At 44.7% G+C, this 14,290-nt stretch overlaps 1 protein-coding gene across 11 annotated transcripts in view; it reads left to right on the plus strand.

The window, feature by feature from the left end:
- Positions 1-14,290, plus strand: part of MAP4K4 (mitogen-activated protein kinase kinase kinase kinase 4) — a 168,233-nt gene that overhangs the window by 64,574 nt on the left and 89,369 nt on the right. The window lies entirely within an intron of this gene.

Here is a 14,290-nt window from a genome sequence, read left to right on the forward strand (position 1 = left end):
ACATGGAAATGAAGACTGGGAAGCTGGAGTGGTCTACTTTGAATTCACACTAACACGTTTTCCTGATCGTTTTCAGTTGCTTTTACTGAAGCTAAGGATGGATCTTGAAGATTTTCATGCAGCAGTCAACTAGACTGTTTGCTTTTTCTCACTTGCTGCTTCTTGTTGAATTTCACCCACTGATTTCAATACTAACTATAATGCAAGTGGCAAACAGTACAATTAAGTAGATAAAATCTCTCTTAGCTACAGGCTTATTCATATAATGCAGAAATGTTGGTTTTCTTTTTTTTTTTTTTTTTTCTTTTCTCCTTTGGAATAGTGTCTCCTGAAACTTTTAATCTAATGAGCAGGCTAAATGGAAGCTGTGCATTATCCATTTTTAAATGTGTACAGAAGATGGCTTGTAAGCTAGTGAAGCATTAGTAAAAAATGAAAATAAAAAGCAGAGTCATCAAAATAAATTAAAATAAAATTAAGCATTTGCTAATTTTCCTAAAATGGTGTGCTGGCATTTGCCAGTAACTTGTATTTGCTTGTTTTCTCTGCCCCAACCATTTGGTTGCATATTGAGGAACACTTGTTCTGTGCTCCCTGTGGAAACTTGGATGTTAGAGCTCCTCAGTTTTCATTTTTTGGATCTTGGATGATTTTACCTCAGATCCTGTTAGCTTTTCTTCTTTCTTGGTTGCACTTAGGGTTTGTGCCAAAAATCAGAAAGGAAGCCCCTGTAGGAAGGAACCCTTCCATTGGTGGAAGATATGAGCTCCTTCCCTTCTTTCTTCAGCACTGGGCATCTTTCATGCTTCCAGCTTTGAATTCTGATGTTTATTTGAACTCCAGCCCAGCATAGTATCAAATTAAGCTTTTGAGTTTTTCTTGCTGTTTCAGATGGAAATTCATTGGAGACTTTAAGCCTGGTTCTGTTTGTTTATTTACCTTCCAGGCATCTCTGAGATGTGCTGTAGCTGGACGAGGAGTAAGAGTAGCACAAGAACACTGTTCTTTTTACTTGTTTTTGACTAAAACATCCTCCCAGGCCCTGATCTAGGTAGATTAAAACCTCTGGGACAGACCTGCGTGCCTGTGGGGACCCGACTGCCCTCTGTCAGGCTGTGTGTAGCTGCAGCAGGTGCCCCCATGGTGCCTTTGGGAGGATCAGAAGGTCTCACCAGCTTTCCCCTGGAAAGAGCCAGTTGTAAGAGCTTGCCCTCCTGCCATAGACAGAGTCAGGCAGAGGTGAGTGCTGATGGAAAACATGTTTTGGGCAGTACGGGGGGGGGGGTGTGTGTGTGTGTGTGTGTGTGTGTGTGTTTCACCTTCAGTGATAGTGGAGCAGCATCTCGCACAACTTTGCCGGAGCTGGGGCTGCCAGGGGTCACGTGGGGCTGCACCTTGGTGGCTGTCCCCAACCCTCCTTCCCTTCATGCCCTGTAGTTTCTGGATTTGGGTAGCTCCCCTGCGTGGCAAAGCACCCACACCTATTGGGCTGGTGGGTGGGGTGCACTTCTGACTTCATCAGGGTCTTGTCACCCAGGGTAGGTGACGTGAGTGGTGAAGCAGTGGTTGGTGCTCAGGTTTAGAGCATCATGCCGTAGTCAGCCCTTCATTCAGCTGCATGTTTGATGGGGCTGCCTCACACTTGGCATAAATCTGCATCCGTGCATGCATGTGTCTTCAAACATGGCCTGACAGCATGTTGCACGAAATCTTGTCTTTTATGTGCTTCTCTTGGTGATCCATTGGTTCAGTGAAATTGCTTTAAGTGTTAAGTATTACTCTTGCTCGTGTTTTGAAAGGCAAGCCCTTGGACTTGTTATGAATTCTACTTTGACAGCAGTTGCAATAGCTGTGCATTGTATAATTGAGCAATCGATTCCAGCATGCTATATTGATGTTTTCAGTGCAGACACATGATTATAATAAACTGTAATGCTCTTTCAGTAATTAGACAAGTGCCTGTAAATTTAAAAGGCAAACTTTAAAAGCATTGGAACTTTCGGAAATCCAGTTTTATTACAATTTAAAAAATAATTACTTTGTTTTAGCTCTCCTCAGAGTGCTGTAATTTGGGACAGGCACAGCTGGCATACATAGACCCCTCCCCAGCATCTCGGAAATCCAGTCTTGCTGGTGATACAGCATTCAGACTCGTGGAAAGGATTTTGTTTTCTTTCCCTGATGTGGGGAGAAGGGAGTAGAAGTAGTAGGGCAGCATCACAGCTGATTTAATTTTGTTTTCAGTGCATGACACTTAATTGGAAGATTGCTTAATTCTAGGAACTGCTGTTCTGCACCACCATACCACGTAATGTATTTAGGTCATGGCTGTAGCGTTTGGTCAGAGTACCTGATTGTGTTTTCCAGATTCAAGTGGTGATTTGGGTAAAGGGTAGGTAGCTTTTGAGGCAGCATTGCTCAAACTTTCCTCTGTAGATAGGTTTGTATGCATCCTAGGAAAGTGTGCCTGAGCAAATACCTTAAAAGAAGTGGAAGGCTTCTACTTTTTTAAAATTTGTTTCTTTCCAGTCCCTTTCTCCACTCCTTTTAGTAAGGTTGGAAGTGGTAGAAAGGAATGGTAAGAGATTAAATTTGGCTACAGCATTATGTATATCTGTGTTTGCAGGATTACAAATTTTTGAGTTGAAATTCTGAGCAGGATTAAGCAATGTTTTCATTTGTGAATCCCTAACCAGAAACTGCTCCATTTTCCTGGAGGTTTCTGTGTTTCCTGGAGAACACAGGAGGTTTCTTCCCCACCTCGGTCTGTCTCTGAGCTGCAGCGGTGACCGGTTATTTTGCAAAGACCCGCGCTGCAGGAGGCGTCGTGCTGGTTCCAGCTGTGCTGCGAACCAGATGTGGCAGTGTGCATCCTTCACAGTCAGCTGTGTCTGCTCTTGGAGACAACAAAGTATGGGCAGATACGTGAGATCTTTCACAACTTGGGAAAACACCCAGCCGAGGATGGAAACTTTGGGTGTGTAGGGCACTCCTGAGCTGGGGCTGAAGGATTGCTGGAGCAGTTTTTTCAGTTTGCCAGGGTCTGGGACTTCAGCCCGAAGTGTTCACAGGCTCCCATTTCCATCCCTATATTTAGGGGAGATGAGCTGATGAGCCAGGAGATGGTCAACCTGCTGTAGTCGTCGGGAGGGGTGGTCTGTTCCCTGCTTCCTTTATGTTGTGCATCTGCCCTCAGCGGGACAGGACCCTGTCCAGGCTCACGCCGCGTCCCCTCTGCATCTCTCCCTGACACGAGCATGGCTGCCAGGATGCTTGTGGGGCCTGAGGGACAGCCTTGCTGCCCGGTGCACACGCAGTGGCTTATGCCTCGTGCTGGGGGACTGTTTGGGGTTGAGGCACCCGCTGCCTCTTTCTTCCTTCCGCTTCGCCGCCTGGGAAACAGTGCAGTGTTAGAGAGGCTGGATGGACGGTGATGCTGGCTTAAGCTGCATGGCTGTAAGTGATTACAAAATGTGTTAGTCGTCCATGGCACATGAATTTTGGTCCTCACTCCTCTTTTGCAGTCCAGGGCAATACTAAGTTGTCCTATTTATACTAGTTTGCTGAATGATCTACAACCAAAAGCTTGGCCTTTCTGACTAACAATTTTTGTATTACATCTAATGAAGAGTTGTGCTCCAGAGTAGTGACTTGTAGTCTGCAGGAATAGCTGGTGTTGGATTGTGAGTTGAATAATACTTTTGTGTAGTGTCATGAGAAGAGTTGGTTTTTTTCCCCAAGCACAATTATTAGAAATACTAAAAAAAAAAAAAAAAAAAAAAAAATCTGCAGTGTATCTCCTACCTCCAGTTACAGAAGTTGTGTGCGTTGGGGACTAAAATCTCACAAATCCTTTTGCACCGAAATACCTTTTGCTCAGTCTGCATTATATTTGTACCCTGAGCACACGGCAGAGTGGGTGGAGACTGGCTGCAATGGCAGCAGCACCCTGGGCTTGTTTGACGAGTCCTCCCGAGGAATTTCTTTCCCTTTTTGTTTGCCACAGCTTGGTCTGCAAAGGCCCGTAGTGTGTTATTTAAGAGCGGTGAACATGTTTTGACTGGTTTTTGTGAGGCACTTGGTGTGTTCTTGAGTACTCGGTAAAAAGTAATAATCAGAGAACGCGCAGGCTCCATTTCCTTGATGAATGCCGTTCTTTTCCGTGGATTAACCTGCAAGCTGAGTGTGTTGCACAATGGCTTTTCTGTCGTGTGGCCCTTTCACATAATAAACACGGTGGCCACAGGCTTTGGGAAAGCAACTGAAATACTGCCCAGGTAGCAACCTAGAAGAAATTGTGTTCATTTTGGTCCTCCTTTTGCTAAATAAATAAATATTTTAAACCCCTCTGAGGTTGGGGTTTTGTCTTTGGCAAGTCTGTTACAGAAAGGGTTGTTAGTACAGGCTTGGATTTCTGAGTCAGGCTCCTGTGCTGATGAAGCAGAAATAGTTTGAGGTCTGAAAATACTGCCTGAGTATTTGAAAATAGTTTGTGTGGACACAAAGCTGTTTACAGATCGCTCGCTGGCCACATGCCAGTTTCTCAAGGACAAGGTGGTTTGGGTTGTTTTTTGGGTTTTTTTATTGTTGTTGGGTTTTTTTGTTGTTGGTTGGTTGGAATTTTTTTTGCTTTAGAAGCACAGATGACTTGGCAGGGTACCAGAAGATAAAAATGCTGGAAAGAGTCTTCTGATGTGAGTCCTCGTTTAATTAAAATACATATAACTTTAGGCTAAATGTATGTTTTGCATCTTGGAAACAAGTTGGGAAAATATTTCTTAATTTGCTCTTACGTCCAGGGTCACAGTATACAACATGGTCCCTGTTCGTGTGGCTGCTACGTTGGCTGGTGCGATACTTTTTAAGAATTCCTGCTCTTGTAATACTCCCCCAGCAGATCTGGTGCCCTAGAAGATGCATTTTAGTTTCAGCCGCCGCTGCCTAGTAAATTATGGCTCCCTAGCCCACAGTGGCTAGCAGATGTGACTAACTGGAAGTGGTGCTGATGATGTTCGTAATGGCTAAAGGAAAGAGATGCCAGGCGGTATCTGCCCTCAGTAGGAAAAGCAAAAAGCCCTAAAACACACAGTTCCAGCCCTTCTTTGTCATGTTACAGCACTGGAGGAATATTGACAGTTGGACTGGAATTTCATTATATGTATATGCTTTATCTACTTAAGACTTTATTAACTTTTCTGCCTTACTGCTAATATTCTGGAATTTTTTAAAGGTTGTGGATGTGAAAACTTTCATTTTAACCATGTTGAAATAAAACCCATTATGCAGCTGACTGCTCTGCTCTGCTTGGCTGTCTTGTTCCACTGGGATGGTATAAATGAAAATAGTTCTCCTTCCCCTTTCCTCTCATTAATACTAAGCTGTCCAGTGATGGCTTCAGATCCTGCCCACGCGGGGTGCTTGTTAGCATCTCGTGGTGCAGCTAGACAAAAGGTGGGACTCTCTCAGTGGGGACAGCCGCACGTTTCAGTGTGTGTGTTGGGCTCCTCCTTGTCCAGTGGGCTGAATCAACAGCAGCAAACCCAAAAATGTATTAAAAAGGGAAATAAAAAGGAGTGGAGCCAATCGCTCTCCCTTTTCCCTTCCTCTCCCACCATGTCTTTTGCATTTACAGTGAGGTTTTGTACCTTCCAAAATAATTCCCCCATCTCTTTATCATACTCGAAATTAAAGATTCGGGCAGCCAGGTCCCCGAGCGCATGCTGTCAGTGCCTGCTGGGTGCTGCTCGGTGAGGGACACCTTCCCCTCGCTGCCTGGGGTGGCCGTCGCCTGTTTCTCAGTAGGTGTTGGTTACGGAGCTGCGCGCAGCTCCATGCTGGCCGCGTCCTCCGTCTCAGTGCAGCATTACCTGGGCTTGGTTTTCCTTCTCTCGTGGTGTATGACATCTGACAGTGTACCCCAAGAAAGTGCAGGCTGCTTACAGCAGCATCAGTGCAGGGAGAGTGAGGGACTAGCTCTGCTTCGGTTTTGATCTTTTTTTTTTTCCTCCCAGAGAAAAGTCAGTCTTTTATGTAGGTCTTCTGGCATTTCTGTGTACCTAATACTTAAATTTTGTGCTTTTATCCCGTGATCTGTGACAGGGCAAAATACCGAGGCTTTGAAAAGGCTGGTAGATGTTTGTCTGCCACAGCTGCTGTAGCAGCACTGTTGAAGTGATGGTGTTTGTCAGGGACACCTCTCCTCCTCTTTCAGGAGGTGCATGCCCAGCACCGAGGTGGTTTCTCAGCAGCTTCTCGGCAGTGAGCAGAGTGAAACGGGCCCAGACTTGCCCAGGTTTGCAGAGGGCCTTGGTCACAAGGCGTAAATTGCTCCGTTCAGTCGGAAAGCTCTGATTTGCACGTCCAGGGGTGATGAGTTAAATGTCAATATGAATTCATTTAAAACACAAATAAAGAGAAGTGGCCCCAGGCTCTTTTCATCCAGGCTTATTTCGATGTCACTCTGGAGAAGTGATCTGGAGACTCTGCCCTTTATCTGCTGTCTCTCTCAGCTATGGAGGCGCCTCTGTTGTTCCGAAGCTCCCATCCGCCTGCGCCGGGACCCCGGGGAGTCTGTTTGGGCTGCGCTTGGTCAGAGGTAGAAGCGGCGCGTGGTGCACGACGTCTCTCTGAAGTGGCGTCACATGGTTGTGATGGTGGGGTGCCACCTGGCAAGCGCCGGGCTCGCTCTGGAGACCTGTGGTGGTCCCCTTCAACCTGATCGATGCCGGCCCTGCTGCAGGGCTCGCTGTGGCCATGCCACCAAACCTGCCTCTACTTCAGTCAGTGGCCAGGATCCACTGGAGCGTGCTTTGGCGATGAAAGTGGTTGCTGAGGTGTAAAATGAGAAGTCAGCTGTATCTGTAGCTCATGTCGTTTTGTATCTACAAGCACATGTTTTATCATTTTGGTCTAAATTCTTCTCTTGATGTTCTCCATCTGGCTTGTTTTTAATTATAGTTGCCAGAAAGAAATTGTTCTGCATAAAAGAGACCATTGCAGAGGGTCTGAAGAGACGAATTAGTGTTAGGAGGGGGTGGATTTAGTGACTGGTAAAGCCGTTAAGGTAGGGTGAAGAACTGATTTGAATGAGAGCTGGACACAGCAGATTTTAGCTGGACGTTTCCAGAGGAAGCCAAATATAGTCTGAGCCAACAGTGTCCGCATGGGAGGTATGCCTCTACTCAGGTTTCATTCTCTTCTTTTGTTTTAGTTAGGGGGTTTTTTTGTGTGTCTTTCATTAGTGTCCCAACTAAATTACCTAGGTATGTTTAAAACTAGAAGAAAATACAAGCAATAATAAGGTTAGAGGCCGTTCTCTTTTTGGAGGAGTCTGAGGGTGGGGACTCTATTGTAAGAGAAAAAGAGTGATGTTGTGTTTAGTGAAGGTCACTAAATCTGGGCATAGCCTGGTGGTGGCTGGAAGGATGGGATGGTGACTTTGAGGATGGCTCTTGAAGAGGGTATTTTCCAGGCTGGCACCTCAAGGCAATTAGCTCAAATGTCCTGGTAGAAAAAACATAAAATCTGGGGCAGTTGGCCACCTACAGAGCAGCAAAGCACGAGCCAGCAGCCAGCTGATGGCCAGGGCCTCTGGCGGAAGGGCAGCACTCAGCAAGGCCTATCTTTTAAGAAGTTTAAAAACTTCTTAATGGCCTGGAGTTGAGGCCTTGTGGAAAAACGCATTGCGGCCTTGCTGCCGGCGTTGCCAGCGGACCCCGTGTGTCAGCCTTTTCTGCTTGGTATTTGGGAGCGAGAAGGAAGAGGGAGATCTGTAAGCTTCACTTGATAAGGGGATGTTTTGTGCCATTTGAGCCAGGAGATGCGTGGCCTTGGGGGATCCAAGCTGGCTGAAGGGACTGGGATTGGCGTGACTGGGTAACGAAGGGCCAGCCACAGTCTTAAACTGCACCGCTGCTGGACCTTCACCCTCCCCTGCAACATCCCCTCCTTCTGCCAGCGTTTTTCCATCTGTCACCCAGTCAGATATCTCAGTGGCTGTGAACCGAAATGGGCATGATAGTCAGGCCTCACTAAGGCAAATCTGTCCAAGGTCCTACGGGGGACCGGCATTGTTTTCCAGATGAAGTGGCGAGAGAACTGTCTGCCATTGTGGTTCTCTTCCTGTCCTTTCCTGTCAAACAAAACCATCTCCTGCTGAGAGGTGGGACAAGGTGGACCGCTAGGCAGGGTTCTGGGAATCAGTGGAGACGCCTCCTAACAGAGCTCTGCTGTTGACCTGTTGTGATCCTGGGAAAGTCAGATTGTGGCTTTGTGCCACGGTTTTCCCACCATCCTTTTTTTTTTCTTTCTTTCTTTTTTCTTTCTTTTTTTTTTTCTTTCCTTTTTCCTATTTAGGCAATGAGCTGTTTGGGAGAAGGAAACACCTCTGGTAATGTATATGCAGCATCTTTCGGAATGGGAAAGCTACCACAAAACTAGCAGTCGAAGTAAAAAATAAGTGCATAGGACTCTCTTTTTCCTTTCTAGCGGGTAACATTTTTTCACTCTGTCCCTGGAAGTACAGGACTGATAATAACTGTGCATCTTTCATACTTCACAGAATGCAGTACTATGCATGAGTAAATTGTCATTATTATGTCTTCAATAGACAGCTAGTGAGCCTGTGGATATCTAAAGCAGGATAGAGAGTATGTTGTTTTCTGTTTTGCTTTCCAGGCATTTGATGTCAAGAGTTAGACGGAGGGAAAACACAGAACCCTGTCCTGTCTTTGACTTAAACAGTGGGAGTCTTTAATAGCTTCTGGTTGGTTTGGGTTTAGAAATCGTCTAACAGGAAGAAAGAACACTGATGTTGGCCTTTTTTTCTTCTCATGCGTTTCTGCAGTGATTTTGCCAGGCTTTTGTGCTGAGGTTGTTTACTGATCTTTATTCTAGAAGGAGCTTCCTTGCCAGATAAACATTATCCTTTTTTTTTACAAATTTATCTCCATCACTGAAGCCTGTGATTATTTAGCTTTCAGAATGCTGTATCAGTAGGAACAGCATTATTTTGGCTACAAATGCAACTAGGTAGACTTTTTGCTTAAGAACATTTTCTACTTTATTATTTGTTTTTAATTGGGGAGGTTGCTTTCACTTTGTGCCATTCTATCTCAGAATGCGTGTTCTGTTTCCTCCACAAGCATTACTCCCGCTGCTTTTCACAGGGTAGACCTAGCCTTTCTGGGGAATGGGAAGAAACATCTTGTAGAGTCTGAGTATGTGCAATGCAAAGCTGGTTGGTCTGCAACTTTCTGTGTTGGCGAGTGACAAAAAGATCTGATGGTAAATGTGCATTGGAATAATCATCATCATCATCATCATTTATTGCACTGGTGTGTGCAACCTACTAGCAGAGTATTGCTCCATGGCCTGTTGCCTCAGGCTGGTAGGACTTTAGAGTCAACTAACTGAGAAGCAAATTGAAAAGTTAATTTTGGCATGGGGGCATTGTGCAGCACTGCTAAGATGTGATACCCTGGCGAGTTTTCACTTGATAGCATGTTTAAATCTAGCCTGCCACTTCTGTGTACATTGTAGCAACTGAAATGTGAATTAGTAGATTTTTTTTCCCAATTTGCTCTTCTTTCCAGAACTGTCAGCATAGGATATTAGGAGTTTGGAAAAGTTTTCCAAAGACTTCATGGTGTACAGTGCACAGGATAATCCAAGCTTGCAAGTCATGAGTCACGCATGCTGCCTTCCTTCCTTAATATGTGATGTTGCCCCATATTCCACTTTCATGGCATTTAGCTGAGGAGAAAGCTTCCAGGAACAATCCCCCAAAAGGCACATTAATACACAAGCTGAAAAATGTGTTAGTAGGAGAATTACATTACTGTGGAATACATATCTTGGATAATTAGTGGGGGGAGGAGGTAAATGAGCTGACAGAATTTCTTTTACATTTAATTTGCATAGTTCTTTGGTAACATTGAGGCATCTTAGGGAAAAAAAAAACACCATAAAAACCAGCACATAGCACCACTTGCCTTTGAACCTTTCCCAAACAAAAATTTTACCGTAATTGTGCAGAGGAAGAAAGAGGCAAGAAGTAGGTGTATTAACTGAGTTGGAGAGTGTGGGTAGGCTTGAAATTTATAATGTTCTGCAGATCTTGGCAGTCTACCAAGGATTCCCCTTGTCCCCTCTGCTTTTCAACATGCCAAAAGCCCACTGAGATGAGAAATAAACAGCATATTGCTATCAGACATGACTGGGAATGTGCTTAAGTAGGGGATTCAGTTTAAGAACCAGTTAAATGCTGCAGTGTTGCTATGTTGATGAGAAGAGCTGTGTTTTAAAATTTTCCATATGTAAATGAACTTTCTGTCATCCGCATGAGAAGAAACAGGACAAGATTTGGGGTCAGCAGACTCAACTCCATTGACTTGCTCATCCCAACAGGCCATTTAAAAATAGAACAGTGCAGTAGTGGTCTTTTAAAAATATTCTTACATTACTTCCCTGGGAGGATACACAAGTGCTTTAATATAGGTACATTCGTGAAAAGAGGGAAAGAAAGGAGGGGTGAATGCGTAAGAAAACACAAGCAGTTTGGAAATTTTGGTTGATCATAACATGGATAAATGAAGGGAAGGTGTTGGTGGGCTCTTTTCCTTGGGGCAGGAGCGAGACTCAGCTGACAGTTGTCGTGGCCCGCATCCCCGAGAGCAAACCCTTGCTCATGGGATGATGTAGCCTCCACTACCTGTTGCTGCTACTACGCAGTGCAAACCCTGCAGCCTCCTCAGTCCGTTGGCTCTGGAGACAGTCATCTTAGGCTTGACAAGATGCATCTAGCTTGCTGTCATCTTCATTGCATGTTTCATATCCGTACTTAACTTTCTGGCCAGGTGACAGTTATCCTGTGATCCCCAGCCTCTGATATTTGGTATCTAGCAATATTTTAAGAAACCGCTGTTTTCAGTTAGCATGGGTTGTGTTTTGCAATCGCGCAGCATTTTTCAGATATTCAGATGGTAATTGCCGACAATTTGCCCAGAGAAACAAAGCTGCAAGAACCTCCATGCGCCCTGGGGATGGGGGAGCCTGGGACGCCCTGAGGGGCCACAACTCCAGACAATGATAAAAAAGGGGCCTCCTTCTGCGATAAAAATGCTGTCTCTCCAGAGTGTTAGCCGGTGGTGTTGCTGAGATGGTGTCTGTATGGAGCCTTAATGGTTACCACATTTATGGAGTGCCCTGGGAGTTGGATTTGAATAAATTTTAATCCCAGGAGACTTGAGTTCAGAGGGTTTCTCCCATCTATGACTTCTGCAGTTCTTCCATCACATTCAACGGCTTTGCGATTTTAATATTTTTAATGCAGTTTTTTCCAAAGCAAAAGCTGGCTATGAAAATCTGAAGATCAGTTTCCAAAACAGGAATGCTTAGCCATTTCATGTTACAAGCAAAATTATACCAGCCTGCTAATAGTTTGACAAGTCTGATCTTGAGCAGAGTTGTTAAGCAGATAAACAAACAAACAAAAACTCTGCTCATGCTTATATATTGTGCTTGTGATGTTTGCTTTTTCCCCTCCCTCTAAAAATGTTTTTAATGAAAAGAATGTGGCTTTAAAATGTCCATTAACTTCTCTCATATAAATCAATGTCATGCAGCCCCCCGTATATGTTGTAGATGCTTAGAATATGAATGCTCCATATATTATGAAAAGGGTATTTGGAGTAATTTTTAATGATATTCTGAAATGACCAGGGTTTAAATTTGGCCTGGGATACTGAGCAGCCCACACTTCCCACAGTCTGCAGTTCCCTGGCTTTCCAGTCCCTCAGGAGGGTTATGGAGAAGCTTTTCCCATCCCTGCTGCAGAAACAGCAAAGCGAAACACAAGCAATCTCTGCTATAACTGTCGTGGCCCCAGGTTTTGATAGGGACTAGCGGAGGCACCGGTAGGATCCCGTAAAGCTGTAGGGGAAGGACGGTCAGGCTGATGCACGTTAGTCATTCTGAGGGGGCCAGTCTCACGGGGACTAATGACATCTTGAGAAAAGTTGTGAAAATGAACCCTGGGAAATTTCGAGCTTCTCTCTGGAAATAGCAAGCCCACCAGTAGTTTGTAGATTTAAAAAGACAAATAGAGCAAGTTTTCCATAAAATATGTGGCATCCCGTGGATGTCTTGCTACTTCTCTTTTCTGTGTGTCACTTTTTCTGCTTGGAGTATGTTCTGCTGCTGTTTTAGCATCCCCGCTTTACTGCAGAATGAACAGTGAACCGTATTTAACTGTTTTTTAAAAAATTTCTTCTTCATCAGCCCTCCTTAGTGTTTTGAGGTTTTTTTCTCTGAGATGTCCTTGTTCCTTTCTTATCTTTAGCATATTCTTTTTGTACCTTGAACTGTGCTTCCCCACATCTTTGTGTCTTTTAGTTCCTTCCACAGAACTGTGGAAAACGGGCAGAGCTGAGAGGAGACATTTTTCCACCTAGGTGTAAAACATTTTCCCCTCCTTCCTTGGTGGGATGGTAGGTCTTGGAGGAGAAGACCATAGGCTTTTGTCATTAGGCATAGGTCCAGGGTGAGAAATTGGGGATACATCTCTCCTGGGCTTGCTGAAAGTCTTTGGTTCAAGAAGTAGTAAGGGCAAGGTGGGGTCAGTCTTGGCCACTGCACGCATGTTAGGACCCTAAATTTGTTTCAAAATCCAAACCAACTTGAGACCAAGCTGTAAAAAGAAATGCATGCAATAAAGAGTTTACAGAGCCGGCAGAAACCCAAGTACAGTAATTTATTTATAGAAAGCATGTGGATTGGTTAATAAGGGGAAAGCGCAGCACAAGAAGAGTTGTGAAAGAAAGCGGAGGCTGTGAATTCTGCAGCGTTTCATCCTTTCTAATGCACCAGCAATGCCTGGCCATTACCTCCATGGAGGGCATCATAAGGTGTGAAGGGGTCAAGGTTTCTCCAAAGAGACTAGTGGTTTGGGGTGCTTCAGTTCTGGGGTGCCGGTCTCGAAAGAATCTGTAAAAAGATTAGGAAGTTAATCCAGGAAAAAAATACTCTTATCGATGTCCATTGGCTCTAGTGGATGCTACGTATAGGTTTCTGCCTAGGAAACTTAGAAATTGGTGAGGAGAAAGTTAAAGGAACTGTGAATTTAGTGAAATGTTTTGTTGTGTTTTTATCATTATTTCTGATAAAAGTAAAGAAATGTAGCGGGCATACCTCTTGCTGGAGAGCTTGACTGATTTAGAGAAGAACCTTTGGGGATGATGCTTGAGAAAGGCGTTGGGAGACTGGGCTGTTTGACTGGAAGTCTTGGTGCAGACCGCTGGGTGTTAAGTGGAGAGTTGGAAAACACTAATACCAGGACCATTTCTAAGTGCCTGTTTAGAAGAAAAAAACAACAGAGCAGCTTGTTGATATGGCCCCACCTCCTGTAAAAATGTACTTGAGAGAAAAAAGGTTTTTGTCAGAAGTCAGCTGAGGCGGTACAGCCCAGCACGGCCAGAGGGGCCCGTGGCGCTGCCTGCCTCCCAGCCACGCGATCGCCTCCTGCCAGCTCTGGCTCTGCTCTGACTGCCGAGCAAACCAGTTTAATTTCCTGATCTGCAATCCCCCGCCCCACCCTGCAGTTTGCTTTTTCTGTGTTAACTTTCTGCCATTTTAGTGATCTCAATCAGCTTATCATATGATCCGATGAGTGCCAGAACGAGCTCAGTGCTCCTGGGAGAAATATATGTGACAGGAGGCTGGAGGGAGGCAGGGGAAGGAAGGGTAGGAGCTCCCTGCCGCAGGAGCTGGGATCTATTAATTCAGCTCCAGCTGTACTGAGAAACCGAACCCTTACGGTGGCGTAGCTGAAGGGAGGCGACGTCTTGTTCTTGTCTAGCTGTCGTGAGACAGGCAAAGAGAGCTATTACAAGTCTGATGCATCGCTTGAAGAAACCTCACTTTTTTTTACTGGTGAATACCAAAACAAAGAGAAACGTCCATTTGCAACCCCCTAAGCGTGCTTACATTTACCCGGTAAAATATCACCCAGGTACCAGGCACTGGTGCGTGGAAATAAAATATGCAATACGTAGAGTTTAACTGTTCTGGCATGTTAATAAACTATCAGTACTGACTATGAGCTTTGCTAAAGTAAACATAAGGGAACCTGTGAATGTAATCTGTCTGTGCTCAATCTTGATAATCATCCTTTTAATGTGGAGAAAAATAAATGGGTTCTAAGATTTGTGTAAGAACATTTTGAAGAGAAACTGTTGGGGGTTTTTTAGCCATCTAGAGTATTTGTTGGTTTTTTCATATGAAGTATCATAAG

This window comes from Balearica regulorum, chromosome 1 (assembly GCF_011004875.1).
Source record: "Balearica regulorum gibbericeps isolate bBalReg1 chromosome 1, bBalReg1.pri, whole genome shotgun sequence".
NCBI lineage: Eukaryota > Metazoa > Chordata > Aves > Gruiformes > Gruidae > Balearica > Balearica regulorum.